This window comes from Otolemur garnettii, unplaced genomic scaffold (assembly GCF_000181295.1).
Source record: "Otolemur garnettii isolate 467f Iridium unplaced genomic scaffold, OtoGar3 scaffold00011, whole genome shotgun sequence".
NCBI classification, from domain to species: domain Eukaryota; kingdom Metazoa; phylum Chordata; class Mammalia; order Primates; family Galagidae; genus Otolemur; species Otolemur garnettii.
Genome location: NW_003852406.1, coordinates 32,823,261 through 32,843,973, shown reverse-complemented (window position 1 = coordinate 32,843,973; position 20,713 = coordinate 32,823,261).

Genomic DNA, 20,713 nt, shown 5'->3' with positions numbered 1-20,713 from the left:
TGCCTCAAAGCGGTTACCTCGGTGACATCTGCAGCCTTCCCCAAGCAGTATCAGCCACCAACTGCATAGTGCTACAGCGGACCACAAGATAGAGCTAATAAGATGCAAACATAGGTTATAAACTGTGGAGTCAGAGCCAGAAGGGGTAGACAGACCTTCTGGTCCAATTCTTTCATTTAAAAAGAAAGGAGACCCTGAGAGATATTGATTTCCCTAGGTCACAGCAAACAGGCAGCAAGGTATACTCTGGGTGGCTCTGACCTGAGCCATAACGTCATCATTTTAAGCAACATGCTGTGATGATGCCAGATGTGTACAGTTAACCTGCACCGATGAATGAATCTTCTGGAAACTTATAAAAGCAAAAGCAGTGCTATTGTCTACAGGTATTGGGCAGGCAGTGAGGCAGAGTCAAGCAGAGGTTTCCAGAAGAGCAATGGTGGAAGTCAGCGCAGCCTGTATTTTCAGGGGTCTGGGGAGACCTGGACAATGCCCAGTAGGACACTGGTCAGCTCACGCCAGAAAACTCAGCCTGTGTGGAGTTGGGTATGAGGGCTTCAGACGCCCTGACTTGATTTTAAAGCAAACTTGTTTTTACTTGTTTTGAAGCAAACTTGTTTTGAGTGTGTGTCTGAGCCTTTGGGCGTGTGTGCACACATGTGCACATGTGTGAAAGTGTATGACCATGTACCTGTGTGCATGTGTGTGTGTGGGTTGCCGGGATCACAGTGTGCAGAGGAAAGGGTAAAGTGCAGAGAGCCAGCCAGCACACACCCAGAGTATTTGGATTCTTTTCTCTTCAGAAAAAAAAAAAATTGTAAAACCAGCATAACAGTAAAAAAGAAAGAAAGAGAGAAGAAAACAATCTCCCTTAGTCTTATCATTTGGACGTAACAGCAACAGTGAGGCCATTATCCAAAGGCAGATGTTTTTGGCACGTCGCGGTCACAGCGGAAGTCATTTTGTAAGCTGTGTGCTTGACATATTAAAGCATTTTTCCATGCTGATGGGCTAGTGAAGACCATGGCACCATCAGTTCTGAATGACTCCCTGACGGCTAGATATTTAAGCTGCTCACAGACTTCTCACAGCAAAGCTGTAATGGAAATTGGAGCTTTTTTTTTGGTATACATTAATTTGCTTACAATAAATTCTCAAAAGTATAGGTCAAAGGTCATATACTATTTTCAGCTTTTGACATAACACCATGAAAAGGTTCAAATCAAAAATACTTCCAGCCACTGGTACTTCTACCTGCAGCATGGAAAATACCTATTCATTAGAACTCTCTTCTGTGATGAAAAACTGTATTTATTAATGAACCTGTAAAACTTATGCACCAGACTACCTGGCACCTCCAGTGATGTCTCACAAAACCAAATAGACAGTAGATGATCAATGGCTGAGCCACCTTTTATTTTTTTCCTTTGAGACAGGGTCTCACTCTGTCACCAAGGCTGGAGTGCAGTGGCATCCTCACAGCTCACAGCAACCTCAAACTTCTGGGCTTAAGTGATCCTCCTACCTCAGCCTCCCAAGAAGCTGAAAGTACAGGTGCACCCCACCATGTCTAGCTAATGTTTTTTCTCTTTTTAGTAGTGATGGGGGTCTTTATTTGCTCAGGCTGGTCTTGAACTCCTGACCTCAAGTGATCTTCCCATTTCATCCTCCCAGAATGCTAGGATTTCAGGCATAAACCATCACACCTGGCCTAATTTTTCTTTTTCTTTTTTTTTTTGTAGAGATGGAGTTCTTACTCTTACTCAGGCTGATCTCAAACTCCTGGCCTCAGTTGAGCCTCCTCCTCCCAAAGTCCTGGGATTACAGGAGTGAGCACTCTGCCTGAACCATCTTTAAGAGAAAGAATATACAATCAGTGGGTGGCGCCTGTGGCTCAAGGAGTAGGACGCTGGCCCCATATACTGGGGGTGGTGGCTTCAAGCCTGGCCGCAGCCAAAACTGCAAAAACTACATGTATAAAATCACCAAAATAAAATTAGATATGAAGGTGACATTTTCCAAAAAGAGGGGGAAAAATCAAAACAAATTGCAAATGTTTAAAGAGCCATAAATGCCTCAAATTCACAAAATTGAGGGGGGAAATCATGTTTTACGAGTTAACTGTGTGATATACCTCTTTATTGTAACACCTTTTCCCTACATTCTCAGGTGAATACTTGCTGACTTTTCATTATATGATGACAATCATCAGCATAATTTTCTGTAGCAAGAATAGGAAGCTAATTCGATCTTTCCCCTGGCCTGGTTGATCAAAATGTGTTCATTACTATTAATAGGTTAGAAAGCTTGTTCCTGTTTCACAGATCATAATGAGTACTATCACACAAAGTTTCAGAATTACAAAATTTGGGAAAGCTTCAGTCACATTTCCTTTGTGTATGAAAGCGATTCATCTTTGTAAACCAATGCTGCTTTTATTATAAATTTAAAGCAGAAATTCTCCTCCTAATTTCTCCTCCAAACTTGGAGTTTGCTTGATGTTACAGCTGCTTGTAGGAAACGATCTAAGCTGAATATGAAATGATTTCTACCCTTGGTCTCCACCAATACCCACTTACTGCCCAGGCTGCCCACTATGGAACATGTTCATGTGGGGTACAAGGGACACCCCCCTTCACCTTAGTAACAATGTGGCAGTGATGAGTCAGACAGTGAGTGGCAGGCAAGTTCCTGAAATCTTAACTGTAGATGGACGTGGCTGTGAATGACACATGTGTCCCACCAAACTGGATTTATCTCAATTATAGATCCCAAACATACCCATGGAGGGGCCACTCCAATACCAACTGATACAAGAGAAAATTAGCAGAAGGAGAGTCAGAGTGGAAAGAGATAGTGGTTTTAAACAACTGTGGTTAAAAATATCTTATTTCTTCAAACTGCATAAAAACATATGACCATGTGAACCCATTACCAAGGCTCCTCCAGGGCCTTAAAGGAGCTGATGTTTGTGGACCTGCCTAAGCCCATTCTCTTCATCTGTGCCTCACCCTGAATCCATTCACACATGAGTCTGGGAGACTGAGAATCTTTCATTACCTTAATTGTATTAGGATTTCATTTGTGCAGGACTTTTTTTATTATATCCAGAAATTAAGCTGAGGAAAAATAGACTTTACATTCCAAATAATTGTCCTCCCCCTGCAGAGATGATTAAGAGGAAGCCCAGCCATTGCCCCACCCTCCCTTCTGGTTTGTATATCCAGGAGGAAAATACTTTTGAGGACAGAGGGGAGTTGGATTTGAAGAGTCATTAGAATCATTAGTCACAAAACTATCCAAGATGTTCTAGGGGTTTTCTATCCCCCAATACCAAATGATAGGTGGTCCGAGAAAACAGGTCATAGTGACTGGGTGTTTGAAAGAAGAGGATGCCGAGGTCTTACCCCAAACTGAAAGGTTGATTATGCAGTGTCAGCAGTGCCAAGCGTCAGGCCGAGTGGAGCAGGGGAGGGAAGAATCGGAGCAACACAACAAGTGGTGTGTGGGAAGCAGGTGGCACTTTAAATTCCCACCATTTGTAAGGTCAAAGAATGAGCCTTCTTGCTGATGTGCCACTCTTGAGTGACAGCCAGCAAGCAGGGGGTAGGAGGACTTCAGGAAGGGTAGACCATCAAGGGTAGACCATCAAGAGCTGATAGAGGAACAAGAGGTCAGGTCAGGCCAGAGTGGAGCTCACGCACCGGAGATCTGTACCTGCCAGAGGTCCTTCCAAAGGGGCCTGCTACCCAGATGACCACGATGGAGAAGCAGCAACTGTCAACAGAGAGAAGACCTTAGCAGCACCAGTTCCCAACATGACGGGAAAGAGGGAGAGAAGGGGAAAGAGAACCCCACCCCCCAGCTCCCGGGTCTTTCAGGCTGAAGCCAGGGGCATGGGGAAGATGTAAGCACAACATTCAGTGTGAGAATGAAGTTTGACCTAAGGCTTCAGATCTGCCTGAGACGCCCTAAGGAAGAGGAGTGAGTGCTGCGTCATTAAGAGTTAAAGGCAAAGAGCTGAGATATTAATGGAAAGTCTCTACAGCAAGTTCAGACTGTTAATAAATGAGTCGTACACTGGAGAAGTTTCTACAACAAATTCAGACTGTTAATAAGTGATTCGTCCACTTGAGGAATTAGGAAACATAGGTTGGAAAATCTGCCATGTGGCAAGACTCATCCTTCAAACAGGTTCCTCTGTTTTCTTCCACATCCCACAAATGTGCTGGTGTGAGGCCGACGCTAGCATCCTTCTGGGCTGATGAATTCCCCAGTTAATGGAAAAATGTCTCTCTCCAAATCTGTTTTATTAATCAGAGTAATAGTCATGAAAAAGAATGCTTAAGAAAAGGCTGCCTCTGACTTTTATGATATATAAGCCTCCGGGTATAAAGGCAAGTTCAAATTTGCAATGATTTTTCTACTTTTGGAATTCTCTAGACCACCTAAGTAGTGAGAGGCTGCACAGCCTACTGAAAAGGATGGGCCCAAGGGGACCATGTCCCATTGGGACCTCCAGGTTCCAGGTCCTGCCCTGTTTAAAGGGTAAACTTTAACCTTTCTGGGCCACAACTGCCCCAGTCTCAAAGAGAACACAGACTTCTCGAGGGTTTCTAGAAGCAGAACGCAGGCCCAGGTCTCACAGCCAGCTCCCCTGACTCCCCGTGAGCTTGTTGCAAACCCCTGGCTGGCGGTCAGCGCCACGGTGTGTGTCTCTCTTTTTCCATGTGGTGGGCTCTGAAGGACGGTGATGCAGTCTTCTCATCGTTGCATCATCAGCACCTGTCAGTATCCCTGGAATGGAGTAGAAACTTAGAACCATGAAACAAACGCCTATAAAAGCTGTGTACTGCAGTCAGAAAGGGTGTGCTTCAGCATTTTCGGAAGTATCCCCCATGAGACTGTTGTGCCCACCCCGGGGGTCGCCTACCCAAAGACCACTCACTATCACAAATCGATGCAAAAAGCAAGAGGCAGGTTTATTGCTGGCGCGTCAGGGTTCCTCAGCCACAAGGGGGAAGGAACCCCGAGAGGCTGTTACAAGCTGCTTTTAAAGCGAAAAACTACATGCAGGGGGGGTGAGGGGGCGTTAGGGTCTGAGGCGGTTGGTGATTGGGGAATTTATAACTTGCAGGGTTGCTGGGCAGTTTTGCTCTGGGGACTTTTTGCGACGGTTATTTTTAGCACGGGTATGAGGGAGTAGGGAGGGAGTAGGGTGTTGCCTCCAGGTGCAAGAGTCTGATATGCGGGTAGAATGTTTTCATTGTTTTAGGACCTCCTTACTGCCCTGTGGCCTAACAAGACCTAATGATGAGCCTCACTTCCCCTTCCAAATAAAATGTTTTTAGTGGAAATAGAAAACAGAAAGTGAAGCATGTTGCCTCTCATGGTGTGGCTGACCAGGCTGGCAGTGAACACCTCACCCACATGCTACTTTGTACATACATGTTACTGGGAAGGAAAGTGTTCTTTAAAAGCTGGCTGGGCACAGTGGGAGGCCGAGGCAGGTGGATGGCTTGAGCTCAGGAATTCAAGACCAGCCTGGACAAGAGTGAGATCCCATCTTTACTAAAAATAGATAAACTAGCCAGGTACAGTGTCAGGTGCCCGTAGTCCCAGCTACTCAGGAGCCTGAAGCAAGAATCCATTGAGCCCAGGAGTATGAAGTTTCTGTGAGCTGTGAGGTCATGCACTCAACCCAAGGAGACAGAGTAAAACTCTGTCTGGAAACAAACAAACAAAAAAGGTCTGCCTGTAATTTGAGCTATTTTTGTTTATTCGCTTTTGTAAGGAGAAAATTATTCTTTTTCTGTTCATGAAAACACAGCGATAAGTCTTTTGTCTTTTTAAACTATGCAAGAGGAGCCTAAATAAAAAACGGGCGGCATGGCACACTAACAGCAATTTGGGATTTGTTGCCTTGCAGAACAAGACAGCCAGGCTGTGGAGCTGCCCAGGCTGGAGGAGGGGGAAGATGAAGGCCTGGCTCCACAGAGAGCAACAGCAGTCCAGAATCTAGAAATGTCTGTCCCCAGCAGCCCAGACTGGGGGCAGGGCAGTTAGTGCCTCTGCGGAGCTATTCTCCACCCTGCCTCTGTGATCCCCAAATCTTTATAGTAAAGTTCCCTTATACACACAAGTGTTCTAGTGCTTTGAGGAACGCAGAGGAGGGGATGGACCACACTTGCAACAAAGGGAATCAAATATAGAAGCCGTGGTAGCAGCTGTTGTGGGAGAATCAGCCAATGGAGCACAGGAGTGCACCAGGAGCAGGGGTCCAGGGTGAGAAGGGAGCGAGAGAATGGACGTCCCCTTGACCCAGGCTCGCCTGAGACTTAGGGAGTCCCCACTTATGTAATGTAGGAGGACTCCCGCTACTTTCTTAGGCTATCCTAGCAGAGACTGACAGAACCCTTAACTACCATTTCAGTGAACAATACCTGCTGGCTTCCAAATGCCACCCACTACCACTATCTATCTATCTATCTATATATATATATATATATATATATATGCCCCCCACCCCTGCTTCCTCATCTCTGAAGCCTTTGAGACAACCACTGCAGAAGGACAGATGGAAGAGCAGGGGACTCACTGCCCCTCCACCTGCACCTCAGAGCAGCGCTCAGCAGCTGACTGAGGGGCCAGTGCACACCCACCCATCCCTGGTGGAGGGGACTGTTGCTGAGCTCTGCTTTTACGCCGACTTGAAGATTTCCCCTATGGATGATGCTCTAGTCACTCTCCGTGACAGCTGGCTTGATGAGTCACCTTTAAGTGGTTACCTTCCTTCCCATCTCAGTACCCAACGCCTTCTCTTCACTTCCCAAGTAAAATACCTAACCCCCAAATCCTCATCTCAGGGTCTACTTCCAGTGTAACCCAAACTAAGGCATATTACATGAAAGAGCAACGCTATAACGCTGGAGGACCTGGAAATTTCAGGTGATGCCTGGGAACGTGATGAAGCAGGACGCCCCCTCAGACTCCACGTGGTGAGTCCCCAAAAGGATTTGGTGTAGCTTTCCTGTGTGTCGTTTCCATAAAAGCCAGCCTCTCAGTGCCCAAATGCAAGTCTCTTTTCACTTGCAAACCTTAAGTGTTCTTTCTGGCTAGGTGAACCACCTACTCTCCTCCCCAAAATCCCTTAGAAGAAGCCAGTTGGAGTCCATGATATTTTTATTTGTGACAGTCTGAATATTGGCCAAAAGAACAGGAGAACAAGAATTGCCCAGCTTGGCCATTTTCTATTCCTGGGCCACTAGAGAGAGGCCCCTCCACGGTCATCTCTGTCCATATAGAAGCTGGTCCCCACAGGGAGGCCAAAAATACCAGTGGGTGGAAGAACAGCTTGGCTGCACCACAGATGAAGAAAGCCTCCCACAGAGGCCCTTACGGCCTTCTCAGTCCAGCCTCTCTGATTTTCTAACCAGCTTTGTTCTCTGCAGGGCTATCTAAGGGCATGGGGAAAACCAATGAAATTCATGATATTGGATGGATGCCAAGCACTGTCAAGTGTCTGGGCAGTGCCTTGTAGTACCTCTTGTCACCCCGTTGTCTGAGTACATCCACCACAGAGCTCCCACCTCCTCCCAGTCCTCAGGCCCAGCCCTCACCTCTGCCACACCCTCCCTTTATGGAGGAAATTGAGGCTACAAGCTCCCTCCTCCCTCAGGAGTCCTCTCCATCCTCCCCAGCCTCCTCCTCCCTCCTGTCTCAAAGAATAATAGCCCCCTTCACTGGTGTCAACCCCTCAGAATGAGGCTTCTGAATCGCTCCTTCTCCCCAACCCCTTTGCTTCTTTCCCCGCATGTGAAATCCATATCACCACTCCCGAGTCTCTGGCCCTCTTGCTCCCACTGCTCCAGGGTCCACATCAAGATCTCAGGCCCTGCCAGCTGGGCTGTGCCTCCTTTCTTATTCTGCTGGAGAGCTCTGCACTCAGTCATACAGCCGGCCCTCCCAGCAGCAGCTTCCGGTCCCCACATCAGTGTCAATCAAAGCAATCGCTATCTCTGCCCTTCAGCTTGGGATGCGCTAGTTAGAGAAAACTCAGACCACTGTGTGTCAGCATCCCTGTACTTACTCCTGACAACTTTCAGGCATATCTCTAAACAATCACATCAACCTCCTGGGCCCAGGTAACTTTCACTCCTCTCCTTGCTTCCCCACAGCTCCAGTGAGTGCAGCTTTTGAGGAACTTGCTGGTTCCTCTCTCCTGGCAGGGCACGTCCCTGAGACCTAGTGGTAACACCCGTTATTCACTCACAGTCACTGCAGAGACCAAGAGACCATCAGCTGGGCCTGGTGTGAAATGGCCCACATTTCATGTCTGTTGTCTCCCCGGAGAAATAACTCATTGGCCAATGCACGGCCAGTTGACCTTATTCCCCCAGCACCTTCAGTCTTCTGCGTGAGAGATGACAGCATAGGAATCTGCTTTATTTCATTTATAGGAAGCCCCCAGGTGATGAGCAAGATAGGTTCCGTAGGCTTGTTCTTTGTTGTTTTGTTTGTTTTGTTTTGTTTTGAGACAGTCTTACTCTGTGACCTGGGTAGAGTGCCGTGGCATAGCTCACAGCAACCTCAGACTCCTGGGTTCAAGCAATTCCCTTCCCTCAGCCTCCCAAGTGGCTGGGACTACAGGCCCCCACCACCATGTCCAGCTAATGTTTCTATTTGTAGTAGAAACAAGGTCTTGCTCTTGCTCAGGCTGGTCTCAAACTCCTGAACTCAAGTAGTCCTCCCACCTCAGCCTCTCAGAGCGCTAGTAGGACAGGTGTGAGCTGCCGTGCTCAACCTGTAGGTTTGTTCTTAAGTTGAATTTCTATGTAAGCTGGAACAGATACACTTACCTATTACCTGTAATAGTGTCCATTGGTAAGTGGAAGTCATATTTCAGTTGGATTGTTTATAAGTCAGGACCTGCCTATATATCAATCACTTGAATCAGAGAAGTTATACATGCATACTGTAACAATTCAAGCAGCATAAACATTTCAAATTCATGTCAATAGTGTGCCTCCCCTGACCCTGGCTCAGTCCTGCCCTTCTGACATGACTTCTTCCAGAGGATGAGGAGGAGGTACTCCCCGCAGTCTCGATGTGGAGGGCGATCTCGCACTGGTTCCCACTGTTTCTGTCTTAGCAGGTAGAGAGGCTTTCTTCTTCCTCATTGCCATGACCCCATGAGTGTACCAGGGTCATCCTCCACATATAGAGGGCTCAGAAATAAGGGGGGTGATATATCCAAATAAGACTGAACAAACTCATAAGTGAGCTGAGCAATCCACAAGCAATAGGCCCAGGGGGCCCTTTCCTATGCAAATGAGAACTAACTTACTTAAAAATCCCTGATGCCAAACATTTAAAGTGGTTAGTAGTGTCCTTATGCTCTTGGTAGCAGCAAATTTGCATTCTCTATATATAAACGTATTTTAGAACCAGGCTTCAATCTTTCCACATATAAGGCCACAGGTTTTTCCAAAAAATTATAAAGCACACTAGGAAAGATGTCATCTAGAGTAAGAGACAGCAGAAGTAAGAAATAACAGAATCAGACCCACAAAGATTATAAATATTGAAATTGTCATACACATAACACAAAATAAATATGTTTGAGACATGAAAGTGAGTGCCAAAATATGATGAATGAATGGATACATTTTAATAGATTATAACTAATGACTAAGTAGATAATGAAGAAAAGAAAATTGAGGTAAAAAATAAGATGAATTAAAATTTTAAATTAATTGATGATTTGAACAGCAGAAGAGACACTGCTGAAGGAAAAAAATGGGCTAATTAGAAAATAGAAGGAAGAAATTATGCAGAAAATAATACAAGGAAATAGCAAATGTAAAAGAGAAGTTAGGAGCCTTGGGAGATAGAGTAAGAAGGTCTAGTTACAGAAAGTGCAAAGAGAATTGGGATGGGGCAGTGCCTGTGGCTCAAAGCAGTAGGGCACTGGCCCCCTATGCCGAAGGTGGCAGGTTCAAACCCAGCCCCGGCCAAAAACCAGAAAAAAAAAAGAGAGAATTGGGATAGGAAATGTCCAAAGATATAATATCTAAGAATCTTGCACAACTGGTAAACGATAGTAAGCCTCAGATTCAAGTAAACATTGGCAGTGTCCATCTAAGGAGAGTTTGTATCTACAGCACCAGGACTTGTATCTCGTATCCCATTGAGTATCAAAGTAATAGGGGTGGAGAAAAGTGGGCTGCTGGATCAGCCCTTAGAATATAGAGATGAGACGTGACCACCACACGCTTATCACGTGGAAGTAAGAATAAAACAACAATAGTAACAGCAAACATATGTACAGTGTTTGTCATATGTTCTTAGAAATATCATTATCGGCTGCGTGTAGTGGCTCATACCTGTAATCCCAGCAGTCTGGGAGGCCAAGGCAGGTGGACTGCCTGAGCTCACAGGTTCGAGACCAGCCCAAGCAAGAGAGAGACCCTGTCTCTCAAAATAGCCAGGTAGTGGCAGGTGCCTATAAGTCCCAGCTACTCAGGAAACTGAGGCAAAGAATCACTTGAGCCCAAGAGTTTGAGGTTGCTGTGAACTATGACGCCATGACACGCCACCTAAGGTGACAAAGTGAGACTCTGTCTCAAAAAAAGATAAATAAATAAAGAAATAAACTCTTCTCATATTAGAACACTGAGGTTGAGCTATAGAAACTCATATACCTCTTGCTGGCTGTTTCCCTGTCTGCAGAGCCATTGCCAGTAAAAAAAAAAAAAAAAAAAAAATGCTGCAAGTGATGGCATGGCCCTGCTCTCAGATCTCCACTGCACACTGAAAGCACGCACTTCCTGGGATCTTGGGGCACGGTCATTTCTCAGTGGTGCTGGAAGCCAGAGTACAAAGGGGCTACTCATTCATTTTGAAGGAACCTTGCCCACCTTGTAGCTATTTCATCCTGATCTTCTCAGTCTTTCCAGGAATTTCTAGCTCCCAGAAATCAGGGTTCTTAGAAACTAATTCACTATCCAGAATGACTTTACAGAAAGAGCAGGGGCTGTACAGTACAAAGGCCAAACCTGAATTCTGACTCTGCCATGTGTTAGCTTTGTGGCCTTGGGCCTCTTGCTTAACCTCTCAGAGCATCAGCTCCCTCTCCTACAAAATGGAGAACAGTGACTCAGATGGACACCTTTACAATGCAGAGTGAGAAAGTCAAATTCAACTTGTTAAAACAAAAGGGAATCTGTTAGCTATACAGCTGGACAGGCCAGGGGACAGGCGCAGCCACATGACCAGGGTCCCTGCTCACTTTGCTTTTCTAGTCTCCACCTGTTCCCTCTGCTGGCCTTCCTTCCCTGTCACCTCCACACCTCGCGCCCCCCACCCCCGCCTCCAGGCAGTTCCAGGCTCTGTTCTCATGGCTCACAAGTGCACAGCAAAAGCCTAACAGAAAGATAATTTGTGTACCAGCATCTCTGAGTTCATTCTGACTAGACCAGCCCTAGGTAACATGCTTACCCCTACACCAGTCACTGTAGCCAGGAGAGTAAGTCCCCCACCCCTCCCATAGAAAGATGTTAGATTTCTGGGTTTTTTTCCTGCGAGCTCTTCCAGAACAAATTATCTGTTAGTTATCTATTTTATCTAATAAACTACCCTAAAACTCATAATAACAGCTTATAACAATAAACATTTATTATGTCATAGTTTCTAAGGGAAATCTAGGAATCTGGGAGTGGCTTAGCTTCAGGTTAGGGCTCAGGGTTTCTCATGAGATTGCAGTCAAGTTGTCATCCCAGACCTCGACTGGGGCTGACAGATCTGCTTCCAAGCTCATGTGCACAGTTATTGGCAAGCCTCAGTTCCTTTCTGGTTACGGGCCAGAGACTTCAGTTCCTCACCCCGTAGGCCTCCACAGAGGGCTCCTCACAATATGGCAGCTCTCAGAGTCACTGAGAGAAAGAGAGAGAGAGACATTAAGAAAGCAGAGCCCCAGACAGAGGACTTAGAACCAAAATGCAGAAGCAACATACCATCACCTCCACCATACATATGCTACTGGTTACGCCACCAACCCTGGAACAATGTGGGACGGGTACACAGGGCATGAATAGAGGAGCACTGTGGGCCCTCTAGCAGACCAGCCACCTTGAGAGGGTGAGGCTTACCAGTGTGACCAACTCAGCTTTCCCAGACCTGTCCTAGTTTTTTTTTTTAAGGTTTAATTGCTTATTTTTTAATGTGATTTAATTTAAACATCAGATAAATACAACATAAATATTTCTTTTAAAAATATGAATTATAAGTTAGCAATTTATCTGAGGTAAGCCTATACATTCCAAGAGATGATCTGGCTCTGAAAGACAGGATATTCAAACCACACAGCCATTTTATATTATCTCAGAACTAATACATAAAGTATCTCAAGCAGTATTTCATAAAACACAAATATCATTCACATAAATTAACTCGACCTCACATATTTAAATTATCAATTAATTAACAGTAATTAAAATACTGTCCTAACACTTATGCCATTAGTTCTTCGCAGAGAACAGCATAAAGTTATGTGCACAGCGGACTGACTGAGACCCGGGGGAAGGAATGCCTGTGAACCCCAGCAATCTGAGAAGTCTGAGGTAGGTCTGGCACAGGGCCCTGAGGGTGTCATGCAAGTACTCCCTCAGACCAACCCAGGTAAGTGAATGGCCGTGTTCTGCTCCCTCTCATTCTGTGAGTTCAGCTTTTCCATCAGGTCGGCATCTGTGGTTGGGTTAGGGGCGGCTATAACACCTGATTCTTCATCTTTTACTTCAGGACCTGGATCAGGTATTTTGTGCCCAGAGCCAAAGTTATAGCTTCATTCAAATCACTCTCAAACTTGCCCTCAATGTACTCCAGATATTTCTCTTACCCCATAAGACCATAGCTGATTCTTGTCAGGCACACCTCCTGTCGAATCCAGACTCGAAGCATCCATCTCCATCTTCCAACCTGCGAAGGTGAAGTCTGTTATCTACCAGGATGCGCTTGCTATCTCCACACTGGATACCCTCACTGCACGTTTCTGATTCAGGGAACCGATTTTCGTGATGATGTGATTGATGAGTCCTATGGTTTGTTCTGGAGTAGTGAGTGACAATGACTTTTGGGGTGGCATCTTCTTCCAGATTTTCTAGGGGTTCAGAAGTGGGGAACACAGTAGCCATCACCAGGAGCAGCCCCTGTGAGAAGGCAACCACGCTGAAGGTGCCTGTGGAGAGAAAGTTCAGAGCTGGTTCCCAGAGGGCTGAAAGAGCTCTCTTTCCTTCCTGGGGGGCTACAGTGCGGAATGTGCCTCGGACACCTCCAGCCTTATAATTATTGGGGCTTGAGAATCTGATTTTGAGACTCATGGGAAAATCTCACATTTGATAAATCTCTCTGTCCTAGTGTTAAAACTGGAGGCCATGTCCTGGGAACCCCTCTCACTCCCAGGCAGACTGGGATGAATGATAACCCAAGACTGTTCTGACATTAGGAGGAATCAGGAGAGATTTCATCTGACCTTCTCTCTTTTCCCAACAGAATACTGAGGGCTACAGAGACGTGACTGGCCCCTGGTCAAGTATCAAAGAAGAGGTAGAGGCCAGGGAAGGCTGCAGGTCCCCTGCTTCCCAACCCAGTGCTTTCCCCTGATCCCACACTTCCACAGAGAGCGCTAGTTCCTCCCTGGAGAGCCAGAGCGTTCATAGTAGTTCAGCAAATAGACACCTAGGAACCCACCACATCATTCTATTTTCTCTCACACTTCCCTAAAGTCAGACCATAGCCCAGTGACAGTGACTCATACCTGTAATTCCAGCACTGTGGGAGGCCAAGGCGGGAGGACAACTTGAGGCCAGGGGTTCTAGACTAGCTTGAGCAACACAGGGAAGCCTCCATCTCCTTAAATAAATAAGTAAATAAATAAAACCATCAAAAAAATTTTAACAACTTTAGATAGATTGTCTAACTTCTCTGAGTTCAGCGGTCACATCTATAAAATGTGTGTGTACCAAATGCTTTCAATTTCAATTTTTCTGAGTTTCAGGGCCCTGCCCAACGGTCCCTCACATCTCCTGATTTTCCCTATTGATTTAATAAACATTTTATTGGATGTCTACTGTATGCCAGGGACATATAATGTGAACCCAGCAGGTGTTCACAAGCCCCTGTCTCCTTCCTCTCTCGGGGGCTGACCCAGGAAATCCAGGCTTCTTCAAGATTATGTGGGACCCCATGGGCCCTCTTTTTGACTCACCCCTATGATACCCAGGCTCTGCATGGGGGCTCTGTCTGCCTCAGCCTCATCTCACCAAAGTGTTTTCTCAACACAAAGTCATCTCTTCTTGTGAAGTATGCCACTCTCCTAGACAGCAAAAGTGAATGCAGACAGATTTTGTCTGAAGTGGAGATGGCTGTTCCCCAATCTCCTTGGGATCTTGGCAGCTCAAGTGAACTAATGAGAGAGTATGAAAGCAGTGGTGAGTTTCACAAAAATATAAAGTAACTTATGTGTCTATAGAGGCATTCAGTCACTTTCCCAGGGTCTGATGTTATAATTTTCCCATGTCCCAGTGCTCTGTTCTCTCCCTTTCTTAACAGGCTGGGGCACTGTGGAGTGGGAGTCAGCCAGAATAAACTGAACCTCAGGACATATGTCTTTGCAAGAGGGGGAGACTTGTGGGAGAGGGTGATTTAGAAAAGTGTGGCTCTTGGCCCCTGACTGATGATTAGTTAGGCTGGTTATGTCTCCCTAACAAAAGGAAACAAAGTCTTCCAAATACTGTAATAGCTAAACTTAGCACAGATGGGGCACAGGAGGGACCTTGACTCCTGAGAATGGCTGGTAGACATCCTCAGGAGACAAAGAGGAGGCTTCCCTTCTTCAAAGGGAGTCCTGCGTTCAATTTCCCTGAACTGGAATACCAGTTTCAATTGTAATTTGAAAAGGTAGAGACCAAAGGAAAACTGTAGAGACTGCTTTGGACCTTGTTAAATAGCTCTGATTTCTTTTCCCTTAGTTTAAGTAGATAACAATATTGCCAATAAATACAGCCTAATGTGTCCTCTGCCAAAAACTGGATTACATAGTATTTTATTAAAGGGAAAATATTTATTTATTTATTTTATAATTAATTATTTTTTATTAAATCATAACTTTGTACATTGATGCATTTATAGGGTTCAGGGTACTGCTTCAGAAAAATATATATTTAGGCACAGCAAATTTTATATATTTTTTTAAAGTGAGAGTGGAGAAAGGGGCCTTGGGCCCTGAGGGATGTAAAGAAGAGCACCACAAAGTTACGGGTACAAGTTACTCATGGTGGAGGAGACAGCCGTGCCAAACAAGAGTGGCAGAGGACGAGCACAGGGCCAAGTGTGTCCATGCACCAGGGCGGGGCTCCAGGTGGAAAGGACCAGCACAGGGCAGAGTGTGTGCGCGCGCCAGGCAGGGCTCCAGGTGGAAGGGACCAGCACAGGGCAGAGTGTGTGCGCGCGCCAGGCAGGGCTCCAGGTGGAAGGGACCAGCACAGGGCAGAGTGTGTGTGCGCGCCAGGCAGGGCTCCAGGTGGAAAGGCAGGCCTTACTGCACTAGAGGACGGCTTGAAACTGAAATCTAGAGAAGAGTTCTTGGAAGGGCTTGAAGGAAAGAGAGAAAGCTCCAAAATAAATCATTCAATAAACTTTGATTACACTTAACAATAATAATCAAAATCTAGATCTGAATTTGTGTTTAATTCCCCCACCTCCCAAATCTGAATTGACATGATTGAAAAATTGTTGTCACTTGGGAGACGTTGTTTCAACAGCAGCAGATTGTGGAGGGGAGTTCTCAGCAGGGCCTAACACAGTCATCACACCCCCCGGAAGAGCCAGCCTCACAGGGTTTCCAGGTTGTTCTGCTGCCACTTCTCTTCCTGTGCCCTCACCCTCTTCCTGACCTCTATGTGCTAGGGAGCCACATGACTCAGTGCTGGGACCTCTTCACCATCTACGCTCACTCCACAGTGGAAAGTGTCCAGTCTTGGGCTCTATAGCCGACCCAGGCACTCTCCTGGGGAAGCTCCAGCAGTTTTCCAGATGATGGCTATCCTGCTCCCATTCCTCACATTCTGCTGGTGTGCTTCTGTTGAAACCCGAGTCAGATCATGTCACCTGTCTCTTCAAACTCACTCACAGATAAGAATCCAACTCAGGATAAATGACAAAATTCTTTATGATGGTCTACAGGGCCCTACCTGATCTGACCCTAGCTACATCTGTGACCTTCTGTTACACTCCATCCCTCCCTCCCTCTGCTCCAGCCACACTGACTTTTTTGATGTTACTTGGACATCCCATCCTCTTCTGTCTCAGGACCTTTGCATATGCTGTGTCCTCTGCCTAGAACACACCTCTCCCAGATGCTCATACTCTCCTTCTGGTCTCTGCTCATATTTCACCTTGTTAAGAAGGCCTCTCTAGGTCCCTATTTAAAATAATGTCCTGGGCTCTGTGCCTGTAGCTCAAGCAGCTAAGGCACCAGCCACATACACCAGAGCTGGCAGGTTCAAATCCAGCCCAGGCCTGGCAAACAATGACAACTACAACCAAAAAATAGCTGGGTATTGTGGTGGGTACCTGTAGTCCTAACTACTTGGGAGGCTGAGGCAAAAGAATTGCTTAAGCTCAGGAGTTGGAGGTTGCTGTGAGCTATGATGCCATGGCACTCTACCCAGGGCAACAGCTTGAGGCAGTCTCAAAATAAAATACAATAAAATAAAAATAAAAATAATGTCCTCTTCTTCCCTCACTCTGTCCCCTTAACTTGATATAATATTTTCTCACTTAACATATCCCTGTCTATCATGATATTTGTTTGTTAGTTTGATGTCTGCCTTTCCTCTTTTTTTTTCTAGAATATAACTTCTTTTTTGTTCTTTTTTTGAGACAAGGTCTTGCTCTGTGGCACAATCATGAGTGCGGTGGTGTCATAGCTCACTGCAACCTCAAATTCACGGGCTCAAGTGATCTTCTGGCCTCAACTTCCTAAGTACTTGTAGCTAGGACTATGATAGGCACACAATACCACTTCTGCATAATTTGTCAATGTTTTGTAGAGACAGGGTCATACTCTTGATCAGGCTGGTCTCTAACTCCTGACCTCAAGAGAGCCTCCTGCCTCAGCCTCCCAGAGTGCTGGGATTACAGGTGTGAGCCAATGTGGCTGTCAAAGAATATAACTTCTGACTGGGTTTCTAACCCTAGAACCGTGCCTAGACGTACAGTAGGCACTCAGTAAATGTTTGTGAATGAACAAATGAGCTAATCCATTAATCTACATGCCAGTGACTTCAGACAATTTTACTTTTTGCAAGGTGAAGTATAGATAGGGCCAAATCAGGTTAAGCATGTGAGAAGAACACTCCTAGGTCATGAGTGGATAGAGTCTGTAGCAGATTCACTAGACAATCGCGAGCCTGGATCAGTCGGACTACAGGAGAGAACCGTCTGTGGCACAGCTTCCCTTGGAATCTCAGCCCTCCTAACAATCACAGGAAGCACCTAACTGTCTAGGCAGGGACGTAGCAAGACAACTGCAGGGGATGCTGACACATGCTGTCCAGATGCCCCCTAAGGGACTAAGGGACTGAGCCCCGAAACTGCTGAACATGCTGCCAGTGGTCAGCATCGTTGAAAGAGGCCCACCTGAAGAGTGCCACTTAGCTCATGGCCCCGTCCTCTTCTAAGGGCGCTCACATCCAGTGACTGTCAGATACAGTCAAAGGCCCAGATGCTCACCCCCTCTCAGAACAACTTGGAGGGGTCATTCTGGCTTCAGAGGCCACTGTGGGCAGGCTGGGGCTTCCTGGGGTTGCATCATGGCCCGGTTATTCCCTCTGCCCATTCTACTTCCTTCCCATCTCTTCCACCCGTTTGGATCCCAGGAGTCCTGGGATAAACTTCCTTCCTGCCAGTCTCCAGTTCAGAGGCTGCACCTAGGAAAGGAACCAGTAATAATGTTTCAGAGCCATCACAGGACTCAGGCAAGGAAAGAAACCAGCCACAAAGATTCAGAGCCATCACAGGACCCCTCACACCTAGAGCAGGCTGGAGCCGGAGAGAATGAGAGTCTCTGAGACTAAGGGACCAGGCAGTACCCAGGTGTTCCAATACAGGACCAGATCCAAAAAATGAGATATAGTCCAGGCATGGTGGCTCACGCCTGTAATCCTAGCACTTTGTGAGGCCCAGGCAGGTGGATTGCTTGAGCTCACGAGTTCGAGACCAGCCTGAGAAAAAAAGTGAGACTCTAGTCTCTACTAAAAATAGAAAAACTGAGGCAAGAGAATCACTTGAGCCCAAGAGTTGGAGGTTGCTGTGAGTTATGATGCCACAGCACTCCACCCAGGATGACAGCTTGAGACTCTTATCTCAAAAAAAAAAAAAAGGATATATTCATCCACTGGGCTGTTATCCAGAGATTAAAATAAATTCAATGTAAGTACCCAAATGGATAAATCTCAAAAACATAATTTTGGGTTTAAGAAAAGGAAAACTTCAGAATGATACAATGATAGGATGTCTTCATTTTAAAAAATTACACAGAGTAATATACATATTATTTTCAGAGACATAAAATGCAATAAAAGCATAAGAACATGGACTTGAAGTGCATCCAGAAATTTCATGGTAGGGTTTGTTCTAAAGAGGAAAAGGGAGAATTGAGACTAAGAAAGAGTACAAAAGAGATTTCAGTAGTATTTTATTTCTTAAATTCAAAAAATCTGAAGAAAATGTGACAATATGATAGCATCTACTAAATTTCAGTAGCAGAAGTACACGAGTATTTGTTTAATTAGGCTTTGCATTTTTCTGTATTTAAATGCTTTTCTTTCCATTTAGAGGTAATTCAGTAAAATGAGAAAACATTAATGAAAAATTAAGATAATAAATATTAAAAATATATAATTCCCCCCCAAAATTATGAAAAAGATAATTCCAACATTTTAAAAAATCACAAAATAGTTGAAATTTATTTTTAGGGAAATATTTAATTAATATAAAAACAAAATAAGAACTTTCCAAGAATAAATGCAATGAAAACAGAATCACATTAAAAAAAGATCAAATTTGACTTCAAAACAATTCAAGAGTTGAACAAAAAAGTCTGAATTCAATAACAAATCTGCAACAAGAAGACAAAGAATCAATATTCATAATTCACAAAGAAATTAATAACTTATTTAGAAATAAATAATGGGCAAAAATAAAAGGATTATTCACAAAGGAATAAGAATAAATGCGTTTGTTTTTTTTTTTTTGAGACAGAGTCTCATTCTATATAGCATTAAAGCTCACAGAAACCTCAAACTCTTGGACTCAAGCAATCCTCCTGCCTCAGCCTCCTGAGTAGCTGGGACTACAAGTGCTTGCCACAACACCCAGCTATTTTTTTACTAATTTTAATTGAGACAGAGTCTCACTCTTGCTCAGGCTAGTCTGGAACTCCTGAGCTCAAGCAGTCCAACCACTTCAGCCTCCCAGAGTGCTAGGATTATAGGCACAAGCCACTGAATAAATACATTTTTAAAAATTAATCCACTGTCAACCAAAGAATGCAAATTAAAATATCCTTTTTAACCTACCGAAATGGCAAATATTTTCTTTTTCATTTGTTTCTTTTTTCTTTTCTTTTCTTTTCTTTTCTTTTCTTTTCTTTTTTTTTTTTTTTTGACACAGAGCCTCAAGCTGTTGCCCTGGGTAGAGTGCTGTGGCATCACAGCTCACGGCAACCTCCCAAATATTATCTTAAGATATATAAAATTCTGACAAGAACTGGAAGGGTGAATCAATAAAGATAAAAGTAATTTATCATTCATTAAGAGCAAGACTATAAAGTGGTAAAATCTTTCTGGCAAACAGAATGATAAGAGTCTTCAACAGGTGTGGCTTCCTTTACCTACTTACAGGAATTAATTAAGGAAAGAATGAGGAGGTGAGCAAAGGTTTACTCTCAAATGCACGTTCTCCTGTCATGCTTAATAGCAAAAATTAGGAAGCTAATATCCCCAATAGAGAGATACTTTAACAGATTATTCTTCATCCACATGGAGGAATATTGTACACCATGAAAGAAACAGTCATGACATGGCCCCCCATAAAGTGGGGTATTCAACTAGGTCTACAATGTGCATCTGACTTCACGTGTGTACCTCGATGCGTGTTTTATGCTTAGAAAGCATTTACATGAAAGAAACCAGGATGTAACATAACATCATCCCCAGTCTTAAAAATAGCGACACATATACAAAACTGGAAGATCTATTCATTAAAACATACGCCCTGGATTTGTGGAAATTAAAGATGTTCTTTCCCTGCTTAGATCATCTGTACTTTTAGAAAGGATGAGAGGGAGTTGAGGAGAAAGGAAACACAACACTCTTCCTGAAACCCACGGCCTCACTCTGAGTCACAGAAAGAACCTGAGACTTTAAATACCGAAACATTCAGGCTGTCACAGCTGGGTGTGTTGTCTCCAGTGACAACCGAGTCCTTCCTATTTAAAGCCGTGTGGCAGCAGCTGTAGCCATTTCTGAAGCTCTCCAGCCACCGGCAACAATGCAGCCTGGCTTCTCCTCTTCCTTGGCCTTCTATATCCCCCCAGCCCTGCTCTATGTCACTGCAGGCTGTGTGGCTTCTCCTCTTCCTTGGCCTTCTATAT